Source organism: Sorex araneus, chromosome X (genome assembly GCF_027595985.1).
Source record: "Sorex araneus isolate mSorAra2 chromosome X, mSorAra2.pri, whole genome shotgun sequence".
Classification (NCBI taxonomy): domain Eukaryota; kingdom Metazoa; phylum Chordata; class Mammalia; order Eulipotyphla; family Soricidae; genus Sorex; species Sorex araneus.
In genome coordinates, this window is record NC_073313.1 from 183,936,558 (window position 1) to 183,959,447 (window position 22,890).

Consider the following 22,890-nt stretch of genomic DNA (forward strand, 5'->3'; position numbering starts at 1 on the left):
AGAATCCCTTTGCCACCTACACAGTCCCATTTCTGATCACAAACCTGGGCTTTCATCTCCACAACCTATTCTCTCTCCTTGGTTATCTTCTTCACCACATGCGCATCATAACTTGTGTCCCTTGGATGTTTAACTAGGTGTATTCTCTACTTTGTCCTTCTGGACCCCTAGTGTGCTTTAGTACAGGTGTTTAATTGGTGCTTGTGTCAACAAAGACTCTATTTCATTTCCTTCTGCTCCATAGTGAGTGATTCTCAGTGATTTTTTTAATTGAACCACAGTGACATACACAGTTACAAAGTTGTTCATGATTGACTTTCAGTCACATAATGTTCCAACACCTGTTCTTTCACAAGTGCACATTTCCTATCACCAATCCACCAATGTCCCCAGTTTCCCTCGTCCCTCACCTCTGTGGCAGGAGACTCTCTATCCCTCTCCCTCTCTCTCTCTCTTACTCCCTCTCCCCCTCCCTCTTCTTTCTCCTCTCTCTCTTTTGTTCCTTTTGGCAGTATAACTTGCAATACAGATACTGAAAGGTTATCACATACATCCTTTTACCTACTTTCAACATTGAGTTCTTGTCCAGTTATCATTTTTAACTGTTTTTATCATACTGGCCTTTCTCTATCCTAGCTGCCCTTTGCCCTCCAAGCATGGACCAGTACTCCTGGCCCCTGTTTTTTTTCCTGATAATGGATATTAGTCTCATACTAATTTTTCTTATATCCCACAAATCACTTGTTACTTGTCACTTGACATCCAGTTGATCTTCGATTTGCTTGAGCAGGTGCCAGTAACGTCTCCATTCATCCATCGTGTGCTAGTGTAGCCCAATGGTATCTGCTCACTCCAGGAACACAAAGAACCTCAAACCATTCATTCAGGGTTTTGATGAAGAAGTCTGACCATCTCGTTGGTGGGCAGCCACACGGTCTTTTGAAGTCCTGTGGAATCCAGTCAGTAACAGCTTTAGTCCAACAGTTGTCTCTAAAATCACATTATGTGTCTGGCCCATCTGATTTTCGACGTCTTGGCAAAAGAGACAGCGTCTCTGATTCTTGATCATCGACGGAGGTCGGAACACATGATTCCTTCTCTCACTTGAGTGAAATGTGATACTCCAAGCATAGCCCTTTCCATTCCTCTTTGGGATACCTGAATAGTGGTCTCATCTTGTTTTTGTAGGGCTCAGGTCTCTGAGGCTTATGTTAATGCAGGAAGAATGGTGGAGTCTAAAAGCTGTGCCTGGAGCCAGAGGTTCTTCTTCCTCTTAACAACTTCTTTGATGCTCTTGAAAGCGTTCCATGCTGCTCTCTTTCTCCTGTGCAGTCCTGGTGCCAAGTCGTTCCTCATGTTGAGTTCTCGAATCAGGTATACATAGCTGCTGCATTTGGATATGTTCATTCCACTGAGAGCAAATGGAACATCAGGGATTAGTTCGCTTTTTATGAACATTGTCTTGGTGAGATTCAGCTGCAGTCCAACATTTCCATACTCACGGTCGAAGTCTGCCAGCATTTGTGCTGCTTGGCTAATGTTTGGTGTTATGAGAATGATATCATCAGCGAAGTGGAGGTGGTGTAGTTGCTGACCGTCTAACTTCACTCCCATTCCTTCCCATTCCAGTCTTCACATGGCATCCTCAAGGGTGGCACTGAGGAGTTTTGGTGAAATGGTATCACCCTGCCAAACCCCTTTCTTTACGTCGATGATTACTTCCTTGTATAATGGTGAGATCCAGGTGGTTAATCCATACTACAGCTCGAGGAGGATCCTGATGTAATCCTATAAATGTGTGCAGCTATTCTATATGTGTACCCCTCCTTCTGACTAACTTCACTCAGCATGATATTCTCCATATCAATCCACTTATAAACAAATTTCATGACTTCATTTTCCCTAACAGCTGCATAGTGTTTTATTGTGAAGCTGTACCAATGTTTCTTTATTCATTTATCTGTTCTTGGGCACTTGGGTTGCTTCCAGGTTCTGGCTATTGTGAATAGTGCTGCAATGAACAAAGAAATGCAGGTGGAAGGAATGATACATGAGTTCATGGATTAAAAACAGCTCAGGGACTTCACAGACTCTGTGATTAATTTTTTTAACTGCTTCTCCCAGTGGAATAACTCTGCTGTATGTAATACATTTTTTTGCCTGGTATGTAATATTCCTCTCAACTACGCCTTCTTGTCCTTGTGCCTCATCTCTCCAGCTCTCATACTGGGAAGAATTTGAGTTCAAGCAGAGAAACTCGGATTTTACGAAAGACTCATTGCACCTTGCCTTTGTACACTTGCTCAGAAGTTCTTCACTTCTCACTCCACAAACCTGACATCAAATGGGTTTTCTATTCTTATTTTATTTTTTTGGCATGCCCAGGGGTTTGTCCTAGCTATGCTCAGAGTCTCTTGCCTGCACGCCTGGCTGTCTTCCCCATGGCCCCTCGGAGGGGATGGGTTCCAGCTTCCCTCTCTGCCCCAAGCAGAGCTCCCAGCGGCCGAAGACCTCCAGAGCCTAGCCACAGCCATGCTCAAGGCCCCTCCACACGTTCGGATGAGCCTCACGCATGAAGGTACCGGGAGAGGAATTCAAGTATTCGGGACCCTGGACTGAGACCTCAAAGCCTGCTCGGATTTGGACTGGGACTCTTCTGCCCAGATTTCCCATTTTCCAGTAGCCTGGCGGTCACACCCAGGAACTGCCCCCTTCGCCATGTAATTCCATCAATGGCTAACATTCAGAGACTTAAAACCAAGCGCGCGGCATCTTATAGCCTACTTCTCCCTCTGGGAAAACCTGGCAAGCTACCGAGTTTCCTGCCCACAAGGGAGAGCCTCGCAAACTCCCCATGGTGTATTCATATGCCAAAACCAATAACATGCTGGGTCTCATTCCCCTGACCCTGAAAGAGCCTCCAATCCAGCATCATTGGGAAGGATGAGTAGAGAGAGGCTCCTAAAATATCTGGGCTAGGATGAATGGAGACATTACTGAGACTGCTCGAGAAATTCGACAATCAAAGGGATGATTATGATGATTATGATGATGCTTAGAAATTACTTCTACAATGCTTGGGGGACCATATGAGATGCCAGGGAATGAACTCAGGTAGGGCATATACAAGGCAAACACCTTACGTATGATTGCTCTAGCTCCCAAATGTGTTTTCTTCTGGTGAATTTTCCACCTGCCTAAGGAATTGGTCCTTTCTCTCCTTTTGAGGTCCTTTTGTTTTTTCTTTTGTGTTGGGGTCACACCTGAAAGTTTTGAGGTCTTCCTCCTGGCTCTGCACTCAGGAATTCCAACTTACAGTAGTTGAGGGGCTATATGGAATGCTGGGAATCAAACCCAGGTTGTCAGTGTAGTATAACATAGCCTCAGGTAGTTTAGGTTTGTTTGGGTTACTCCCAGCACAGTGCTCCCATTTCTCTGTGTTATTTGTAAATTCTTTCTTTGTGCTCTGTTGACTTGTAAATATTGTTTTCCTCACCCCACTTCACATTTCTTGCTCCCTTATCAAAGATTAGATGATCATATATTTGGGGGGGGGTGTCAGAGTATTGAACCCTGTTCCACTGGTCTGCAGCTCTGCCTTTGCTCCAATACCATGCTGTTTTAATTACTACCGCTTTGTAGTAGTGTTTGAAGTTGAGGAAGTGGATTCCTCCCATTTTCTTTTCCCCAAGAATTGCTTTAGCTATTCGTGGGGGCTTATTGTTCCATATGAATTTCAAGAGCGCTTGCTCCATTTCTTTGAAGAATGTTAAGGGTATTCCTATAGGGATCGCATTGAATTTGTACAATGCTTTGAGGAGTATTGCCATTTTGACAATATTAATTCTTCCAATCCATGAGCAGGGGATGTCTTTCCATTTCCTCGTGTCCTCTTTTTTTTTTCCTGAAGGAGCGTTTTGTAGTTTTCATTATACAAGTCCTTTACCTCCTTAGTTAAGCTGATTCCCAGGTACTTGATTTTTTGAGGCACAATTGTGAACGGAATTGCTTTTATCATGTCGCTTTCTTCTATCTCACTATTTGCATATAGGAAAGCCATGGACTTTTGGGTATTGATTTTATAGCCTGCAACTTTACTATACGAGTCTATTGTTTCTAGGAGTTTCTTGGTAGAGGTTTTAGGGTTCTCTAAATATAGTATCATATCATCTGGGAATAGTGAGAGCTTGATTTCTTCCTTTCCTACCTGAATGCCTTTAATATCTTTTTCTTGCCTAATTGCTATTGCAAGTACTTCCAGCACTATATTGAACAGAAGTGGAGCGAGTGGGCATCCTTGACATTTTTCAAAGAAATGGAGCAAGCACTCCTGAAATTTATATGGAACAATAAGCCACCACGAATAGTTAAAGCAATTCTTGGGAAAAAGAAAATGGGAGGAATCACTTCCCCAACTTCAAACTCTACTACAAAGCAGTAGTAATTAAAACAGCATGGTACTGGAACAAAGGCAGAGCTGCAGATCAATGGAACAGGGTTGAATACTCTGACACACACCCCCAAATATATGATTATCTAATCTTTGATAAGGGAGCGAGAAATGTGAAGTGGAACAAGGAAAGCATGTTTAACAAACTGTGCTGGCAAAACTGGACAGATACATGCAAAAAAATGGGCTTAGACCTCCGCCTATCACCAAGTACAAAATTCAGATCAAAATGAATTAAAGACCTCAACATCAGGCCAGAATCCCTAAGGTGCATTGAAGACAAGGTCGGCAAAACCCTCCACGACACTGAATCCAATGGTATCTTCAAAGCTGACACGCCACTGGCCAAGCAAGTGAAAACAGAGATAAATAAATGGGACTATCTCAAACTAAGAAGCTTCTGCACCTCAGAAGAAACAGTGACCAAAATACCAAGACAGTCTACAGAATGAGAAAGGATATTTATGCAGTACCCATCTGATAAAGGGTTGATATCAAGGATATACATTGAACTGGTTGAACTCCACAAGAAGAAAACTGCCAACCCAATAAAAAAATGGGGTGATGAAATGAACAGAAACTTTCCCAAAGAAGAAATACGAATGGCTCAGAGGCACATGAGAAAATATTCAACATCACTAATCATCAGGGAGATGCAGATCAAAACAACCATGAGATATCATCTCACACCACAGAGACTGGCCCACATCACAAAAACGAAAGCAATCACTGTTGGTGTGGATGTGGGGAGAAAGGGACTCTCCTTCACTGCTGGTGGGAATGCCGACTGGTTCAGCTCTTTTGGAAAACAATATGGACGATTTTCAAAAAATTAGATATTGAGCTTCCATTTGACCCAGCAATACCACTACTGGGAATATATCCCGGAGAGGCAACAAGGTATAGTAGAAATGACATCTGCATTTCTATGTTCATTGCAGCACTGTTTACAATAGCCAGAATCTGGAAAAAACCAGAGTGCCCCAAAAGAGATGACTGGTCAAAGAAACTATGAAGTCATGAAATTTGCATATAAGTGGATCAACCTGGAAAGTATCATGTTGAGTGAAATGAGTCAGAAAGAAAGAGACAGACACAGAAAGATTACACTCATATGTGGAATATAAAGTAGCAGAGAGGTACGAGCTAGCAATGATGCAATTTCTGGCAGATATTTTCCTGGACTTAGTTACTAAGATACAGTAATCCAAAACCGTGTGGCCGCTAGTGTGGCTGCTTGACCTCATATCTCTTTATTCTCAACAATGGAAAACAAATGATCAAATGCTTCCTTTTCAGCAGGTCCGACTTTAGGGGGCAGAAACTCCAAACATTAATAGTGAGTTTTTTGTTGAAATATTGAATGTAATCAAAGTAAAGTGAAAGTAAAATGAAATTTATCAGTTACACAGGCGGGGTGTGGGGCTGGGGGAGAGAGAAAAGTAGGGTTGGAGAGACTAGTGGATAGAAGAAGAGTATCCAGAGAGCTGGGATCGAGGAATGAGAGGCTAGGAAGGAAGAGTGCTGGAGGAGAGAGATAAGAGAGTTGGAAAAGGGAGTTAGGGAATCATTGGGAGAGAAGCAGTCAGAGTCAGAATCCAGAGGTCAGAGTCAGAGTCCAAATCCTGAGAGGAGAGAGAGCCCAGGCTACGAGACACAGCATGGAGAGGTGAGAGGGAGAGACAGGAGGAGATGGGAATGAGGAGCAGTGTGAGGCTAGAACGGGGAGCTCAGAGAGATTGGAACAGGTGCGTGGAGAGAATGGAATAAACGGCAACTGATCAATCAACTGGCTTGGCCCTCGTTTCCTCTTCCGTCTGCCCAATGGCCTAGGGCCCCCCCCCGCCCCCTGGCTGGGCAAGTGGGCCAAAACCCCTCCCCGAAACCCACGTACGGCCGATGGGGAGAGCTGACGGGGCTCTCTCCTGACCACCCTGGCAGATTTTATTTACAGCCTGCATGCAAAGCAAATGGCCTACCTGCTGTACTATCACTCCAGTCCTCCTTTTGAGGTCTTTGTCGTCTATCCATCTTTCTTCCATTTTAGAATCTGACTGTATGGAGAGAGGGTTCCTATATCTTATTCTCTCTCCATAACCATCACCTAACATCCCATTTGGTGTAGAGATACATGGTCAAGAAGCAACCATGTGGTGTCTGTTCATGCTATGGAAATGTAATACCTGTGGTCGGTACTTAACACACTTCCTTCTCTTCATCTGCAACACAATATATTCTTTCTTCTGTTTCACATTGAGTCATTTGAGACACAAAAAGACAAAATCACTTATCTGAAGGCTCAGTTTGACAGCAGAGGAGATAGGAACAAAACCTTGGTGTCTCATGCTTTGTCTTTCACAGCCTCTGGATTAAGCTATTTTATTTTGAGACCCTTTCTTTCCTGCTCTGTGTCAGGGCTTTAGCTCCCCCATGGCTATCCTGACTCTCGCAAAGGAATCATATCTGTATAAAAAAAGGTAGCAGTCATCCTGAAATGTAAAAATTGATGCCGAGGACTGCCAAATACTGTTATTGTCTGTTTGCCAATTGTCTGTTTGCCAATCTCACATCTCCTTGGTCCTCCACCATATACACATGCCCTTTTTTATTCCAGGAACTGAGATCCATGGACTTTATCTCTTTTATTCCAGGAACTGAGCTCCGTGGACTTTCCCATAACTCTCTGGATTCCCACATGTTTAACCCAAGGAGAAACTGGCCTGGAGGACAGAAGACAGAGTGACTCTTTGCTCTGTGTCCTAATTGTGTACCCCTAGAGCAGGGGTGGGGGCAAATCTTTCTATCAAGGGCTGGATAGTAACAATCCTTTAAGCTTGTGACCCAAGAGGCAAAATTAAAGATATGTTTTAAGTACTTATATAACTGTTTAAGTGTAACCATTTGAGAGTCCAGAGTGGTTGATGAACTTTAACACGTATCAGAATCAAAGGGAGGACTGCTCCAATGCAGTCCAACCCCCCCACCCACATCTTTCCTGAGTTTCTAGTTGTGTAGATCTGCAGTGCCGCTTGAAGTTTGCCTATGAGACGTTGTAGTCTCACACAGTGACAGCCACCTGTATTTGATAGCACCTGCCAAGAACTCCCATAGGCTCGAGGATTTGATTCTGTTTTCCCCTTGAAAACTGGATTCTTCCAAACCCCAGTTGGTTTTGCTCATGTTGCTTAAATCTTTTTTAATCATCCTTTCCTTGGATTCCTTTTAAGTTAAAATTTTACCTGAACTATCTGTTTGTTGAAAACACTTGAACACAAAGTCATTTCATTTTCCAGACATGTCCTTGAAGAATGTACCTGTGTATACTTCAGGCATAATCCTTGGAGAAGTTCCATTGTCCAATTATTCTTGTTTTGGTTGAATAAGTATTCCTTCAGGGTTTCCTCTAAGTGGCTCTGTGGATGGTGGAACCAGCATACATAGCAAATAGGATAGAGCAGAATGTTTGTTATAAAACAGATATCTCTAGAATGCTATGGAGTGTAAAGGCTGCCCAATTCCTCATAAATGGGTCAGATCAAATTCTCCAGAGGAAGCAACAACTTAGATAAGTTAAAAGGAAAAGGGGGTATTAACCTATGAGAATCTGACAGGTAGAGTGGTAGGGAGTAGAGCACTCAATATTCCCCTATGTGGAGATATCAATGTGCCCTGGAGGACTTTGATTTCTCCTAAGAACAACTTGTGCTTGTGTGTTTAAAGTAGAACTTCATAGTGCTAGATAATGGTAGAGAGAATGTATGGACCAGATTGTAGGCTCTCATTGCTCCTGGACAAACATGGGAACTGAAGATTTTACTCAAAGAACCACAGGATGACATTTTGAGTAGAGACCCTGGTGTCGACATAGATGAATCAAATTCAGGAAAGGTTGATAGCAAGGATAGAGGGAGCTTTTACTATCTGCTGAACTGGTTTCCCATCTATCTGGTGGGACAGGCTTGGATCTTTAGAAGTGAATGAATAAGCTTGAGGATAATCTCCACTCAGTGTCTGCCAAACATACATGGCCCCTGGTGGGATTATGCGATGTGAGAAGAAAGCTTCTTCACAGGCACAGATATTATTCTCATTATACCACAGACTAACCTTGTCCCCACTCATCTGACGCTTCATTTTACAAATTAAAAATATCAGTTCAATGAATCACCCATTTCAAGGAGCTCCAGTGTATGAAAATCACTGCTGCTAGTAATGGTTTGCAAAACCACTGGCGCAGTAACGCAGGACCCGTGACTGAGATCTCCAAGCCTGCTTGGATCGGGACTGGGCCTCCTCCCCACAGGTCCCCAGTTTTCCCATAGCTTGACAGTCACACCCACAAACTGCCCCCGGTGCCGTGTAATCTCATCAAGGACCAAGACCCAGAGACTTTAAACTAGAGAATGACACAGAATTTCCCGACCCCCTGCCAGGCTGTCTTCACCATGGTACCTCAGAAGGGGGCAGGTTAAATTTCCCTTCCCACCCCAAGCAGAACCCTAGCAGCTGAAAAACTCCAGAACCCAACCACCACCATGCTCAAGGCCACTCTTCACATGCTCAGACTACCTCTCCCAAGAAGGAACTGGCAGTACTATCTTTTAACCATGCAAACAAACATTTTGCTTTGATTGTAATCACCATGGTACTGAGAGGGATTCAAGTTGTGTCTTGTCTTTAATACAGGTCATTAGAAGTTTCTCCATAGCTGATAGAGGCCCATGTCCAATTTTCATTAGTTTTGTCTCCAATGAAGCAGATCCTTTAACAACAGTGTCTGTTACTTTGTTCTTGTTCTTCAAGATTGTGGTCATCTAAAATGGGACATGCCTGACTGGTGCTGTAGTCACCACTGATTTCCCACACCTGCAGTCTTTAATCACTTTATTTTTTTTTCCAGGTCAATCACTCGAGATGACCTCTACTGGGAACTAAACATAGCAGCATGAGATTAAATCATACACTAGGGAAAATGAGAGCCAATACCAAGAAATAGAAAACACCCGATGTTTGAAAATGGTGATGGCATAAAACACTGTGATGTTACAATAGCAGTGACATCGCTAGGCAACAGAGTTATGGGACCAGCATCATCTATGCTGTCTGCTGTCGACTGAAATATTGCTGTGCAGTGCATAGCTATACTCTGTTTTTCCCTTAGCAGTCTCCTCCAATCCCCTAACTTGACCAATCACTTCTTGAGCATCAGTTCTCCATTTGTCTATATCCTGCTGCCTCCATAGGGTTTACTAAAGAGTGCTCCCTGGATGCCTAGAAGGCACCTCAAAGCATTTTTTTTTTAAAAATCAATTTGATTTCTCTTTTTCTTGTTATTCCAGAGATTTCTCCCCTTTACTAAATTTTTCTTAGTACTCGTCATATGTTCCTTACCTTGAATGCTTTGAGTTTTTATTATTATTATTACTTCTGGTTCTACCAAGGAGCTGTATGCCAAGTCCTATTGATTTTCCCCTCATACTTTATCTCAGGACTGTCTCTTTTCATTGCTGTGGCCACCACTTTAGTTAGAACCACCCTCTAAGATTACTATAATAATTTCCCAACTGTCTCTGTTGGGAGACATTCATTTTGACCACTGACACAAGACAAATATTCTCCAATATCCATTGTGCTTTCTGTAAATCTCTTAATCAGATCTTTCATGTTTCTTATTGTGTGTGGGAAAAAACTTAGAATATCAGTATTGACTACATTTGTCTAAACCTCTTTCTTTCTTCTCCTGCCACTTATTTTGGGCCATATCAGGTAATGCTGAAAGCTACTCCCAGCTGTTGCTCAGGGGTCACTCCTGGCAGTGCTCAGGGAATCATGTGAGGTGCTTGGGGGAAGAACTGACGTTGGCCACACTCAGGGAAAGTTTCTTAATTTCTGTACTGTCTCTCCTACTCCTCTCTCCTATTTTAAAAACGTTTGAAATGTTCAAAAGTTCTACCTTCTCACCAGAATTTTTTAAGTATATAGAATAACACAATTAACTTTAGGGAGAATGTTATATATCAAATATTTATAATTTTATCACCATTTATAATTTTATTACCTCAAAAATGTTGGTTTTCACCCAAAAGGTCAGAGAGAGTAGGAGGGATTGTGCCTGCCACGGAGGCAGGAGGCAGGGAGGGTTGAGGTTGGAGGTTGGGGTACTGGGAATATTGGGGGTGGGGAATGGGCACTGGTGGAGGGATGGGTACTTGAACATTGTTTGACTGAAATACAATCATGAAAGTCTGTAAGTCTAAATGTATTCATGATGATTTATAAAATTAAAATTAAAATAAAAAAATGTTGTTTTTTCTCCAAGCTTGTAGCTCACCCCTCTCCTTTGTGTCCTTTATGTGCATAGAGTCCTCTCTGTGCTTTTCACAGGGTGCTCCTCCAGCTTCAAGTCAAAGACTCCATCCTCCTACCATACTCCGTGGTCTATTAGTGTGCATTCTGTGGGTGTTATTTCTCACAGGATCCTGGGTATTCTGGCTATTTCTGTCTACAGGCTAAACATGTGGGACTGTGACTTATTATATAGGTCTCAGAGGCAAACTTCCTGAAGCTCTACTTATTTTATATTTTTTATAAGCACCTGTATAACGAGGAAAATAATTCTTCCCCAATAGGTGTAACCATTCTTGCATAACTTTATTTGCTTTCTGTTTTGGTTTTTGGTCACAACAGTGCTCAAGATCAACTTTCAGAGACCACTCCTAGAAGAGCTCAAGGGACCATCTAGCATGCTGAACTCAGGTCAACTGCATACAAGGAAAATGCCTCACCCACAGTACTATTTCTCCACCCTTCTTGCAGCATTTAAAATGACATAGGTGCACAAAGTTCCTCACAGAGCATCTGGCACACTGTCAAAAATCACATGATGATTATTTATCAGAGATATGGTCATTTTCAAAGGAAGGGAGAGAGTAAAAGAAGGAGGAAACAAGGGAAGAAGCAGTACATTGTCTACAAACTTCCTAACCATTTTCCTTCCCCATCTTCTTATAGTAACATCTATCTCGTGTCCCCTGCCTTTATCTATTCTGTGTTTATTCTCTGAAAGTACCACTATGTTCTATCTGCCTTATAGCTTCTGTTTCCCCTCTACGTTCTTTGCACTGTATTCACTTCTAGGTAGTCTCCTTGGAGGAAATCCCCAAACCTCCCACTTTCTAACTTTTAGATATGCTGTAATACCTCAGTAGGAGACAGAAATGTAGTGTTTATTCCTGACTTTCCCATGAAGATCCCTAATTGAAGGTTAGGGATCCTTCGATATAATGGTAGTTGATCTCTCTGACTCCAGGTGTCAGCTCCTGGTTAGTATTGACTTATTGACCCCACAGCTCTTGTGTATGCCATATTCTCTACCCACAACTTTTGTATACACTTTATCAAAGTCTCCTAATATTTTCCAAATAGAGCCTTTCATTTAGGATGCTGATTAATTAACCCATAAATGTTTTGTGGATCAACTCTCATTAACCCATGAATGTTTTGTGGATCAACTATCAGAAACATTGTGTTGAGCTAAAGTAAAAGACGCCCCACTAGAAGGAGTGTGCATGAAATTCAAGAGCAGACAAATCATCTGCCACACAGGCAGGGTGGGGGGATTGGATGGAAGGTATACTGGGGCTCTTGGTGGTGGAACATGTGCACTGGTGAAGGGATGGGTGTTTGACTATTGTATGACTGAGTCTTAAACCTGAAAGCTTTGTAACTGTTCTCACGGTGATTCAATTAAAAAAAATAATAAATTTAAAAAAAGAGCAGACAAAGTTAACCTATGGGGATATAATTCAGAGCCTCAGTTATTTGTACTGAGACTGGAGCTTAGTAGGAATTTTCTGAGGTTTTTGAAACATTTTGTATCAAAACTGGTTGTGTGAATATATACAATAGTCAAGATGCATGAAGCTCACATACATATTTAATTATAAACAAATTGTACCTCAATATGAAGTAAATTTATACAATTACAAGAAAAGTAACTATATTGGATTATCTTTAACAAAATATTTAAGACAAATGCATACTATTAAAGAAAACACCACCCTCATTCTTCAGCATATGAATCAACATGCAGATCAAAATCTTATACACCATCTTGAAGAACCCCTGATCTTCGTGGTAACAGTTTTCCTAGTCTAGGGCAGTGTCCCTGATCTCCACAGACCATCGCTACACAATTATGACCCTCTATACTAACAGTGTTACTAAATATCAACAATGACTCCTCAAGAGGAGTGCAAGATGCTTACTGGTTTCTTAGGCAGAATTACATATGATCAGTGAAAGTCGTCAGTTAACAAGGAGGGTATGTAGCTGGTGTGGGTACAGATAAAGTTGCCTGAGAAGTTAGAAATGGAGTGGGTGGGGAGCCTGAATCACCCTCAACTAGTTTAACCCTGTGACAGAGTTTACCTACATGTCTTTGACCCAAATTTGTTAGATCCAGAAATATTCTTAATCCATTTCCTAGACCAAGAATGCTAACAGATTCTTCTTTATTCTATGACCTCCATTTCTGGAGGTCTCACATTTAATTTTTCTTGAATAAAATTTGCTCCAGGATATTTATCATGAGTTAACAGTTATAATAAATATAATACAGGTCATTTTCAAAACATTCAGGGTAACGTCTCATATTTTCTTGAACCCGTTCTTAGGTACTTGTTCTCTGGGCTGTGTTAAAGATTCCTTTTCACCAGAATAAAGAATGTAACATAACCCTTCCAAATACTATACTTACTTTGGGGTTCAGTCTTTCCCATAAATTTTGGCTATGGAAAACTTAGTTTAAGCTTTCAGACCTTTGTGAATTTTTATTTTCCTGAAAATATAAGATAGCCAATTTCCTGAGAGTAGCAGCCTTTATCTATTTTCATTAGTTCACAAGAATTGTGGGTCAGGTTAAAGTTTTTTAAATTTCTCTGGCTGTATTTCATTGCCAACCAGTCCACTATCACCTTGCTCTTGTTGGATATGATCTTCCAAATTGCAATCTCAAGTTATTTGTATACTGCTTACTACAAAATTTAGGGTGGAGGGGTTATACCTTTAGGTATTTTCTCTCTTATACGGTACAAATTCAGAAATAACCCATGTCTATTGTAGCATCATCCACATTCTGGCATGCTTGTTTGCCTGCCATTAAATATTCTATCCTGGAGAGAAGGACACATTTAGGATTTTCAACCATGAATGATTTCTAATTCCATACCATGTCATTTTTATAATAATGGGTATTGTTTCTCTGCACATGAATCCTACCTCCCTTGGACTATTTCAGTGGTATAACCTAATTTTAACTCAAAACTCTCCTCTTCAATTTGGCATTACTTTCCTAGCATATGCCTTTGAATTTTTAAAATTTACTTATTATAATTTGGGTCCTAGTTTACAATAATGTTGACTGTTCTGTTATGGTTTTGGTGTACAAATTAATTTTACCTATAGTCCACTGAAATTTCTAAGACCTATGATCAATTTCCCAATGTTATCTCAGATCTGCTCATTTCTATAATCTAGGGTCAATGTTTTGCCATAATTTGATACCTTATACTTCCTTCTGTTGTTACTCTGCCAAAGATAACTGAAAACATCTGGTACTTGTTTTTGTTCCTCTGATTTCACTTAATGCTATAATATCTAGTTTCCTCGAAGTTGCTGCAAACTGACTGATTTAATCTTTTTTATGGCTGAATAGTATTCCATTGAGTACATATACCAAAACTTGTTCATCCATCATTGAAAATTTGCCACATATACTTGATCTGAGCTAGCATCCACATGTCTGCGATGGATAAGCTACAGACTTGCTCATTAGTTGACTCCTAGGAGGAGACCAGGTTATGGACCTATGTATAATAGAAGGTAAATTGTGATGATGATCCTTCTCTTTTACCTTGAACTGGGTGTTCATGGGTCTTCTTTCCTCATTCAAAATTAAGTATCACGAGGAGCTGCAATAACTTTCAATTTTCAGAAACTTCTCTGGTTGACTGCTTGGCATTTATTTTTTGTCCTTTATTGCGTAGCCCGTGTTGCAGTGAATGTTCTCTTGACTTGACCTGGATATTACGCTTCTTAAATTTTCAAGCTTATCTCAAGTTTATGACACTGTTATTCTCTGAACCAAACAATAATTTGGTTATATAGAAATAGTTCCTTGAATTGCAGGCATACTGATTTGACAATGAGGATAAGAATGCACCATGGGTGAACTAGAGGGTGATCAGTTCACTTAGATCTTACTGCATAGGTCTGGCTCTCAGCTTGGGATCCTGGACAATATTCAGTAGGGCTTACATAACCTCTTGAATATTTAGGTAACTATGACTTGAATCTATAGTTTTATCAATTGTGTGACCTTAGAACTTTCCACATAATTCTTGTGATTACTCAACTTGGATTCAACAGAATTTTTTCTGATCACTGTTACAGTGTCTGTTCCATAAGATAACCGGACTTAAAGTATTTTGACAACAGAGATGATGATTCTGAGACTGAAACATCCAATGAGTCGCCAATATTTACAAATGGAATAAAGCTCCCAAGTCGAACTCAGGGATGCCTGCTGCCCAGCCCTGTGCTCAGGGGCCTGGAGCACACTGCCTTCTCTGCAGAAAAATCTGCCGATATTGAAATTTGTGACAAAGAGTGTGACTCGCCCGGTTCGGTCAACCAGCACATGCAGGAGGAAAGCCCCATAGGAGTCCACATCGCTGAGGATGCTCCCATTGTCGCAGAAGTGCAAGCCATTTCGGAAGATAACCATCTAGAGACAGAAAACAATTCTCCTGAGAATCTCCAAGACCAAACCGATGAGAAGCCCCCCAGCTAAACTTTGCAAAGTTCTCGACAAGAACCAGGCTCTGAATGTGACTGCCCAGCAGAAATGGCCTTTGCTGAGAGCCAATGCAGCGACCTCTACAAATCTGAACTCTGCAACTTCAATAGCGAATGTTTTTCCAATTTGAAGCAGCACATGATCCTGAAACACAAACGCACTGATTTGAGTATGTGTCGCGTGTGCAAGGAAAGCTTTTCTATCAACATGCTCCTGATGGAACACGCCAAGCTCCACGAATAGAATCCTTACATCTGTAAATACTGTGACTACAAGACAGTGATCTTCAAGAACTTCGGCCAGCACATTGCAGACACGCACTTCAGCGACCACCTCTACTGGTGCAAGCAGTGTGACGTGCCGTTCTCCTCGAGCAGCGAGCTGTACCTGCACTTCCAAGAGCACAGCTGTGACGAGCAGTACCTGTGTCAGTTTTGTGCACAGGAGACCAGTGACCCGCAAGAATTGCATAGCCACGTGGTACACGAACTCACCTGTAAGGTAATCGAGCTGAGCTATAAGTATAACAACGGAGAGCATGGACAGTACAGTTTCCAAAGCAAAATCACCTTTGACAAATGTAAAAATTTCTTTGTTTGCCAAGTGAGTTATTTTTTTTTAATTTAAATTTTATTGAATCACCATGTGGAGGGTTACAAAGTTCTCAGGATTATGTCAGTTATACAGTACTCAAACACCCTTCCCTTCACCCGTGCCCATATTTCATCACCAACCACCCCATTATACCTCCCGCCCCCTCCCGCCCCCCCCAGTCCCCGCCCTTGTAAGTGATAAGTTTCACTTCGTTTACGCTTTATCTTGGTTACAGTCCATGTTTCAACACATAATTCACTATTGTTGCTAGGGTTTCCCCCCAAAAAAGAGAAGACAGTCCTACTGTCAAGGAAGCATTTGATGGCTCTCCATTGCTGAGAATGTAGAGATATTAAGTCCCGCTGTTTGTTACATAACTTTTCTATTTTTTCCCCCCTCGTCCTGCGCCACCGAGATCATGCCTGTTTAGTAATCACCACGCTGCCTGACAAAGGGAAAACAAACCAAAAGAGATGGTTATTTCTCGTCGTCAGCCGGCATGGGGCTCTGGCTTAGTTGATAGTCTGGTAGAATGTCTGCAAGCAGTTTCTGGAACCAAAAGTAATACGCTGGTATCGGCCCCGGCTCAAGATTCCACCAGCGTCCCGCTGTTCCAAGTACATAATAATTTATTCCCTTGTATCCGATTCCCACGCCACCAGGTCCGTGTCAGCTTAATGGACATCATACTATGGTTAACGCCACGCCGCGTTTCTTCCCGAGAAAGAAGGATATTTCTTCTCAGCCGGCGTGGGGATATGGCTTAGTTCAGTCTATAGAGATGGCTACCACTTTGGTGGCCTTCAATATTTCAGCAAAAGACTTACTATTCTTGTTAGGATTTCCCACCAAAGTCCGACCCGTTAAAAGAGAACCATTTCATATTGGTGATGATTAAATGACAATAGGTTGCGCAGCCATGGCAGCAGCCTCTCGGCTTTGAATTTCTGTATAAAGTCCAGGGAGAGTGCAGCCAGAAATTACACGTCGCTACAAACTTTAACCCTATTATGGTCCCCCCAAAGTCCAACCCATTACAAAGGAACCATTTCATATTGCTGATGATTAGATGACATTAGGCTGCCGCGCCGCGCGGTTTTGGGTTTCTATATAAAGTCCAGGGAAAATTCTGCCTAAAATTCTATCGCTACAATCTTTTACCCTTTAACAAAAAACTTAGTACTATTGTTTGGAGTTTCCCCCCACGTTAAGCCCTGCCAAAAAGGAACATTTACACGTTGCTGGCAATCAAGAGGTATTAGGTTTTGGATTTCTATATGAAGTCCAAGGAAAATTCTTTTGGTAATTGCATCACTCGCTGGCAGCGCCTGGGCCAGAAGCTCCCAGCACACAGTTTGGAGGCATTTTGGGGGCGCCGCTCGTGTCCAAAGTGGTTCAGTTGCCTCCGGGGTCGATCTCGCGCGGGGTCGCAAAGAAGCGTCCCCACATGGCTCTGTGCTTAAATGTTGGCCGGCACAGGGCGGATCCGGGAGTCCTGCCCATCGGCTATCCCAGGCTTCCTGTAGAGTCTAAAAACCGGCTATAGCCTCTCTGCGTTCAAAAAGAAAGAGTTGAGAGAGAAAAGAGCATACCCTGCCGGCAGCGCCTGGGCCAGAAGCTCCCAGCACACAGTTTGGAGGCATTTTGGGGGCGCCGCTCGTGTCCAAAGTGGTTCAGTTGCCTCCGAGGTCGATCTCGCGCGGGGCCGCAAAGGAGCGTCCCCACATGGCTCTGTGCTTAAATGTCGGCCGGCACAGGGCGGATCCGGGAGTCAAGTGAGTGATTTTTGGAGTCGACTTCATACCAATGTCAACAGGCATGTTGCCATTGACCATACCAAAATTTTCTCTCATGTATGTGATTACTGCGACAAAGGTTTTTCAAGTAGGCTGGAGTATTGCAAACACCTAAATTAGCATTTGTCCAAAGGGATTTATTTATGTCAATACTGTGAATATTCAATGGAACAAATTGAAGATCTTAAAATTCATATAGATTTCAAGCATTCGACTGACTTACCTCATAAGTGTAGTGATTGCTTGATGAGGTTTGGGAATGAAAGGAAATTAATAAGTCACCTGCCGGTCCATGAGACCATTTGATCTCTTTAACTTTGAGGAAATTAATGTAAAATAGTAAGTCGAGATTTATTTTAAATTTTTAAAATTTTATTGAATCACTGAGATAAGTTAAGATTTTTTTAGATCTTAAAATGGGTGGTCTTTACCTCCATTTATGAGAATTGTATAAGTAATAAGACTATTTCTTTTTACTCGTCCTATTATCTTGACATTGTTCAATTTTTCGTATAAAGTTGTATTCAAAGTGTCGTATTTTCAGTGCATGTTATTTTATAATTTTAACCACTCTTGGTGACCCTCATCCTGTTTCTTGCATGTTCACTGATTCCATGAATTGATAAGAAACAGATGTACTAAAGAAACTAGACTACAATTTTCCTTCTGTTACCATAGGTGCTATGATTTTTTTCTTTATACTCAAGATAAGCTCAGTTATGTTTGATGTCATTAAAGTATACTATTGCCACAACCTAAATGCAATGTAATATACCATTGAATCCACTGATAATCTCATGAATAACCCAGACCTGCCTTTACTTTTTATTTAGTCACTGTGAATTACAAAGTTGTTCATGATTGAATTTCAGTAATACAATGTTTCAATACTAGTGACCACTTTTTGCACCAGTGCTCCTGTGCCTGTTTGCCTCCTACCCACCAGTCTGCCTCTTTGAGAGGCACATTTTTTTTTTTAATTTTTTATTGAGTCACCATGTGGAAAGTTACAAAGTTTTCAGGTTTAAATCTCAGTTATACAATGCTTGAATACCCATCCCTTCACCAGTGCTCATATTTCACCACCAAGAATCCCAGTATAGCTCCACCCCACCCCCTCACACCCCTAACCCCCCCACGCCCCTAGCCCCCCCCACCCTAGGCCCCCCCCTAGGCCCCCCCCGCCTGTGTAACTAATAAATTTCACTTTACTTTCACTTTGATTGCATACAATATTTCAACAAAACTCACTATTATTGTTTGGAGAGTCTCTCCCCTAAAGTCAGACCTGCTGAAAAGGAAGCATTAGATAATTTGTTTTCCATTGCTGAGGATGAAGAGGTATGAGGTCGAGTGACTGCACTTATCGGGAGAGGCGCATTTTTATGACTTTTGGCACTATGGTTTGTGGTGCTGTTGCTGACAGTCAAGTATAACTTTACTACCTTTCAGCTGCCCTCCCCCCCTCCCAGGTAAGTTCTTCCTCCACCATATCCCACATATAGAGAGATCATTTTGTGTTGGTCTTTCTCCTCTAACTTTACTCAGCATGATACTCTCCATATCCATCCAGGTAGCAGCCAGTTGCATGATTTTTTTTTGCATAGGACTGGAGTGATAGCACAGCTGGTAGGGCATTTGCCTGGCACGTGGCAGAACTGAATTCAAATCTCTGCTGTAAAAAACTAAAGCTCGCCGAGGGGCACCTGCACTCATGGGCTCTCCTGGCGGCTCTGTCTCACTGCCCGTGTTCGGTGCCCTGGAACCACAGTGTGTGGACTGGATCGGGACGGCCGGTGGTCAAGGACAGGCAAAGGAAGAACGAGGACCAAGCTGGTTGCTGATTAGTTACCTTTTATTCAATCTTCCATCTTTCTCATCTCCCGCACTCCCAGCTCCGGCCTCTCTCTGGATCAACTGCCGCTTCTTTCTGGCTTCTCTGTCTCCTCCTACTTGTCTCCCCCACCTTGCCCTCTAGGCTACACCCAGCCAGGTAGCAAAATCAACATAAGAAAGCCCTTCCTGAGGGCAGGGCACTCCAAAACCCTTCCTCACTCTTAAGGTTTTTTTCTTTTCCTTAGTCCAGGAACTTATTAACATCTTAATACTAGTTATTTTTGTATGGACATAGCAAGGGATACATTGAGGCTTGCAAGGCAGCTCTCCTGGCAACATCTTGCCACAGGCTCAGACCACAGCACTCAGGCCAGATTAATCATTCCTCACCTTAGCAGGGTCCAAATCTAGTTATCACTGTTTGGATCATGACAACATTTGTCCATGATCAAGCTCTTAACTTATAGTTAAGCATTAGGCACTTTGGCCAGGCCCATCTCGATGCCAAGGTAGCACACAACTCACCTCTTGCCCTGGGTCCTTCTTGTCCCACGTCGGGACCGTGCTTTGGGGTGCTAGGAAGTAAGGGCAGCTGAGGCTTAGGTCAAGAGAACAGATGCCCTGGAGGAAAATATCATGTAGAGTCAAATGACTCCCAGGTTACAAAAGCATAGCATTTGTTAAGTCTTCCTGTGTCCATACAAAAAGGACTTGCTCTGAATAAACTATGCAAAGGACTCAAGGAGAAGAGAAAAACATTATTTACAAGTCAACAGAACACTAAGAAAGAAGCTATAAATAAACAAAGAGGAATAGGAGCACTGTAACGGGAGTAACCCAATAAACCTAAACTACATGAATCTATGTTATCCTACACTCTGCCTGTTCACAGTTTACCACCAAAGTTTTACTCAAACAAGCGGATCTTCCATTTGTGTGTTTTGGATGCTTGCTTATTTTGTTTTGTTGTGTTTGGATATAAGTAGGGACTCATTGTTACTAGCCTGTAATACCAGTCAGTTTTTCTTATTCTCCTTCCTCCAATTATGATAATAAGTTGGACTTCGCATCTGTCACCAATATTATTTCAGACTCAATTCCAGGCAATACTTGCAGCATAGAATAGGTTTGAGTTTATAAACAAGGAGATTTGTGGTGATTATTTAACAGTATTTGGCTTAAAGTTATAATCTAAACATGGATAAGTGAGAAAAAATAGAGTTAAACACATTCACATATGTTTCCTTAAAAAGCAATTGGCTTTTTTTCCTTTTTCTTCTCAGAATTTTTTTTTTATTAAAGAAATTGCATCCTATCATTAAGTATTCACATGTTGTAAATAAATAAGATTTATAAATACCTTAAATAAACAATAGATATTAAGTTGCAACTGCTATTTGGCTTTGTTCAGTTTTCCAGCTAATTTTAATCACCATCTAATGCAATCCTGCTTTAACTTTAGGACTAAGCAATAAACATATTTCACATTCATATTATAGAGGTCATACTTCTCTTTTAGGTAATGTTCGTTCCAAAGACACAAAATTTTAAAACTTTTGACTTGGGTTTTCGGAAGGATTTCTACTGAAATAAATGCTTAATCTTTATATTAGTACTAATTAAACATTAAATTTGCAACCTTAAATGAACCCTATAATCAAATATCTGAAAGATTTCTCTTCTCTTTTCATAGTCAACAAAACAATTTAATATAGCTTTATGGTTAAAAAGTATTACCTTCTACTACAATTTAAAGTCATAAATTACTCTTGTAACATGGATTATTGTTTCCCTTTTCTCTGTAAATCTGTATTTTTTTAATTACAGGAATTCTATATAATTTCTTTTGTTATTCACAGTAAACAAATCATGACTGCCACAGTCATTAACAGTTATTGCAACAAACCATAGTGCCTAAAAATAAAAATAATAAAAGTGTCTGTCTAGAGGCAGACACTTGGGGTGGGAGAGTAACTGTTGACACTGGTAGAGAGATATGCACATTGGTGAAGGGATTTTTGTTCGAACATTGCAAGGCTGAGCTCAGGGGTTGGAGAGATAGTGCAGCAGCTAGAGGCCTTGTTTCGCATGTGACTAACCTGGGTTCAATCCCCAGCATCCTATATGGTCCCCTGAGCACTGCCAGGAATAATTCCTGAGTGCAGAGCCAGGAGTTACCTCTGAGCATTGCTGGGTGTGGTCCAAACAAACCAAAAAGAAATAAGACTGAAGCTCAGTCATGAACAATTTTGTAACTTTTTATCTCAAAGTGATTAAATAATTTTTTTAAAGTTTTTGCAACATTTTATCTTTTCTTTACATCTCCTCTCAAGTTTATAAAGGTTCTTTAGGGTTAAGAAAGCAAAAACATACTGGCTGATGTTTGTATTTTGTAGGATGTGATAGCCATTCCCTAGAAGTAATCTTACATTTTATTTTTGGTCTTTGTTTTTTTTTTTTTGATTATGTATTTATTTATTTATTTTTAATTTTTTATTAAATCACCATGTGGAAAGTTACAAAGTTCTCAGGTTTATGTCTCAGTTATACAATATTCAAACACCCATCCCTTCACCAGTGCCCATATTCCACCACCAAAATCCCCAGTATACCCCCCGCCCCCACCCCCTACCCCTTACTGTATAACTAATGAATTTCACTTCATTTTCTCTTTACCTTGATTACATTCCATATTTCAACACACAACTCACTATAGTTGTTGGAGTTTCCACCCAAGAGAGACAGACCTACTACCAAGGAAGCATTTGATAATTAGTTTTCCATTGCTGGGAATGAAGAGATATGTAGCCCCACTGCTACAAGTACATAACTCTTCTTTTTTTTTTTCTTTTTCCTTTTCCCATTTTTTTTTTCACCCTCATCCCCCATCCCGCGCCTCATAGTATGGTTTACGCCACGCTGCAACGGCCCGCGTGGGGCTTTTGCTTAGTTCACAGTCCAGAGAGGTGGCTGCTACATTAATAACCTTCAATATTTCAACAAAAACTTACTGTTATTATTTGGAGTTTCCTCCCCAAGTCAGACCTGTTCAAAAGGAACCGTTTCACATAGCTGACAATTATAGATGTTAAGTCAGTTTTGGATTTCTGTATAAAGTCCAGGGAAAATTCTACCAGAAATTGCATAGCCCAGTTCGCAGTCCCAGTGCATTGTTATTAGAAGCTGTGCTGGATGCCCGAAAGTGTTAGGTCTCTGGAATCAAAGTCTTTAGGTGCAGAGGGTCCGCTTCCAGCTCAGCAGCTCCGAATTTATCTGGGCCGAGGGTGTGCCGGTTACACCCCCTTCCCATGAGTCCCTGGGAGCCCCAAGTGTAGAAATCGAGTACCTCTGGGTTA

General features: G+C 41.4%; 1 pseudogene; it reads left to right on the forward strand.

Annotated features, from left to right (window-relative positions):
- The first annotated feature begins 1,711 nt into the window (after window positions 1-1,711).
- LOC101539851 (zinc finger protein 639-like) lies at window positions 1,712-18,004 on the forward strand (annotated as a pseudogene).
- Window positions 18,005-22,890: the final 4,886 nt, after the last annotated feature.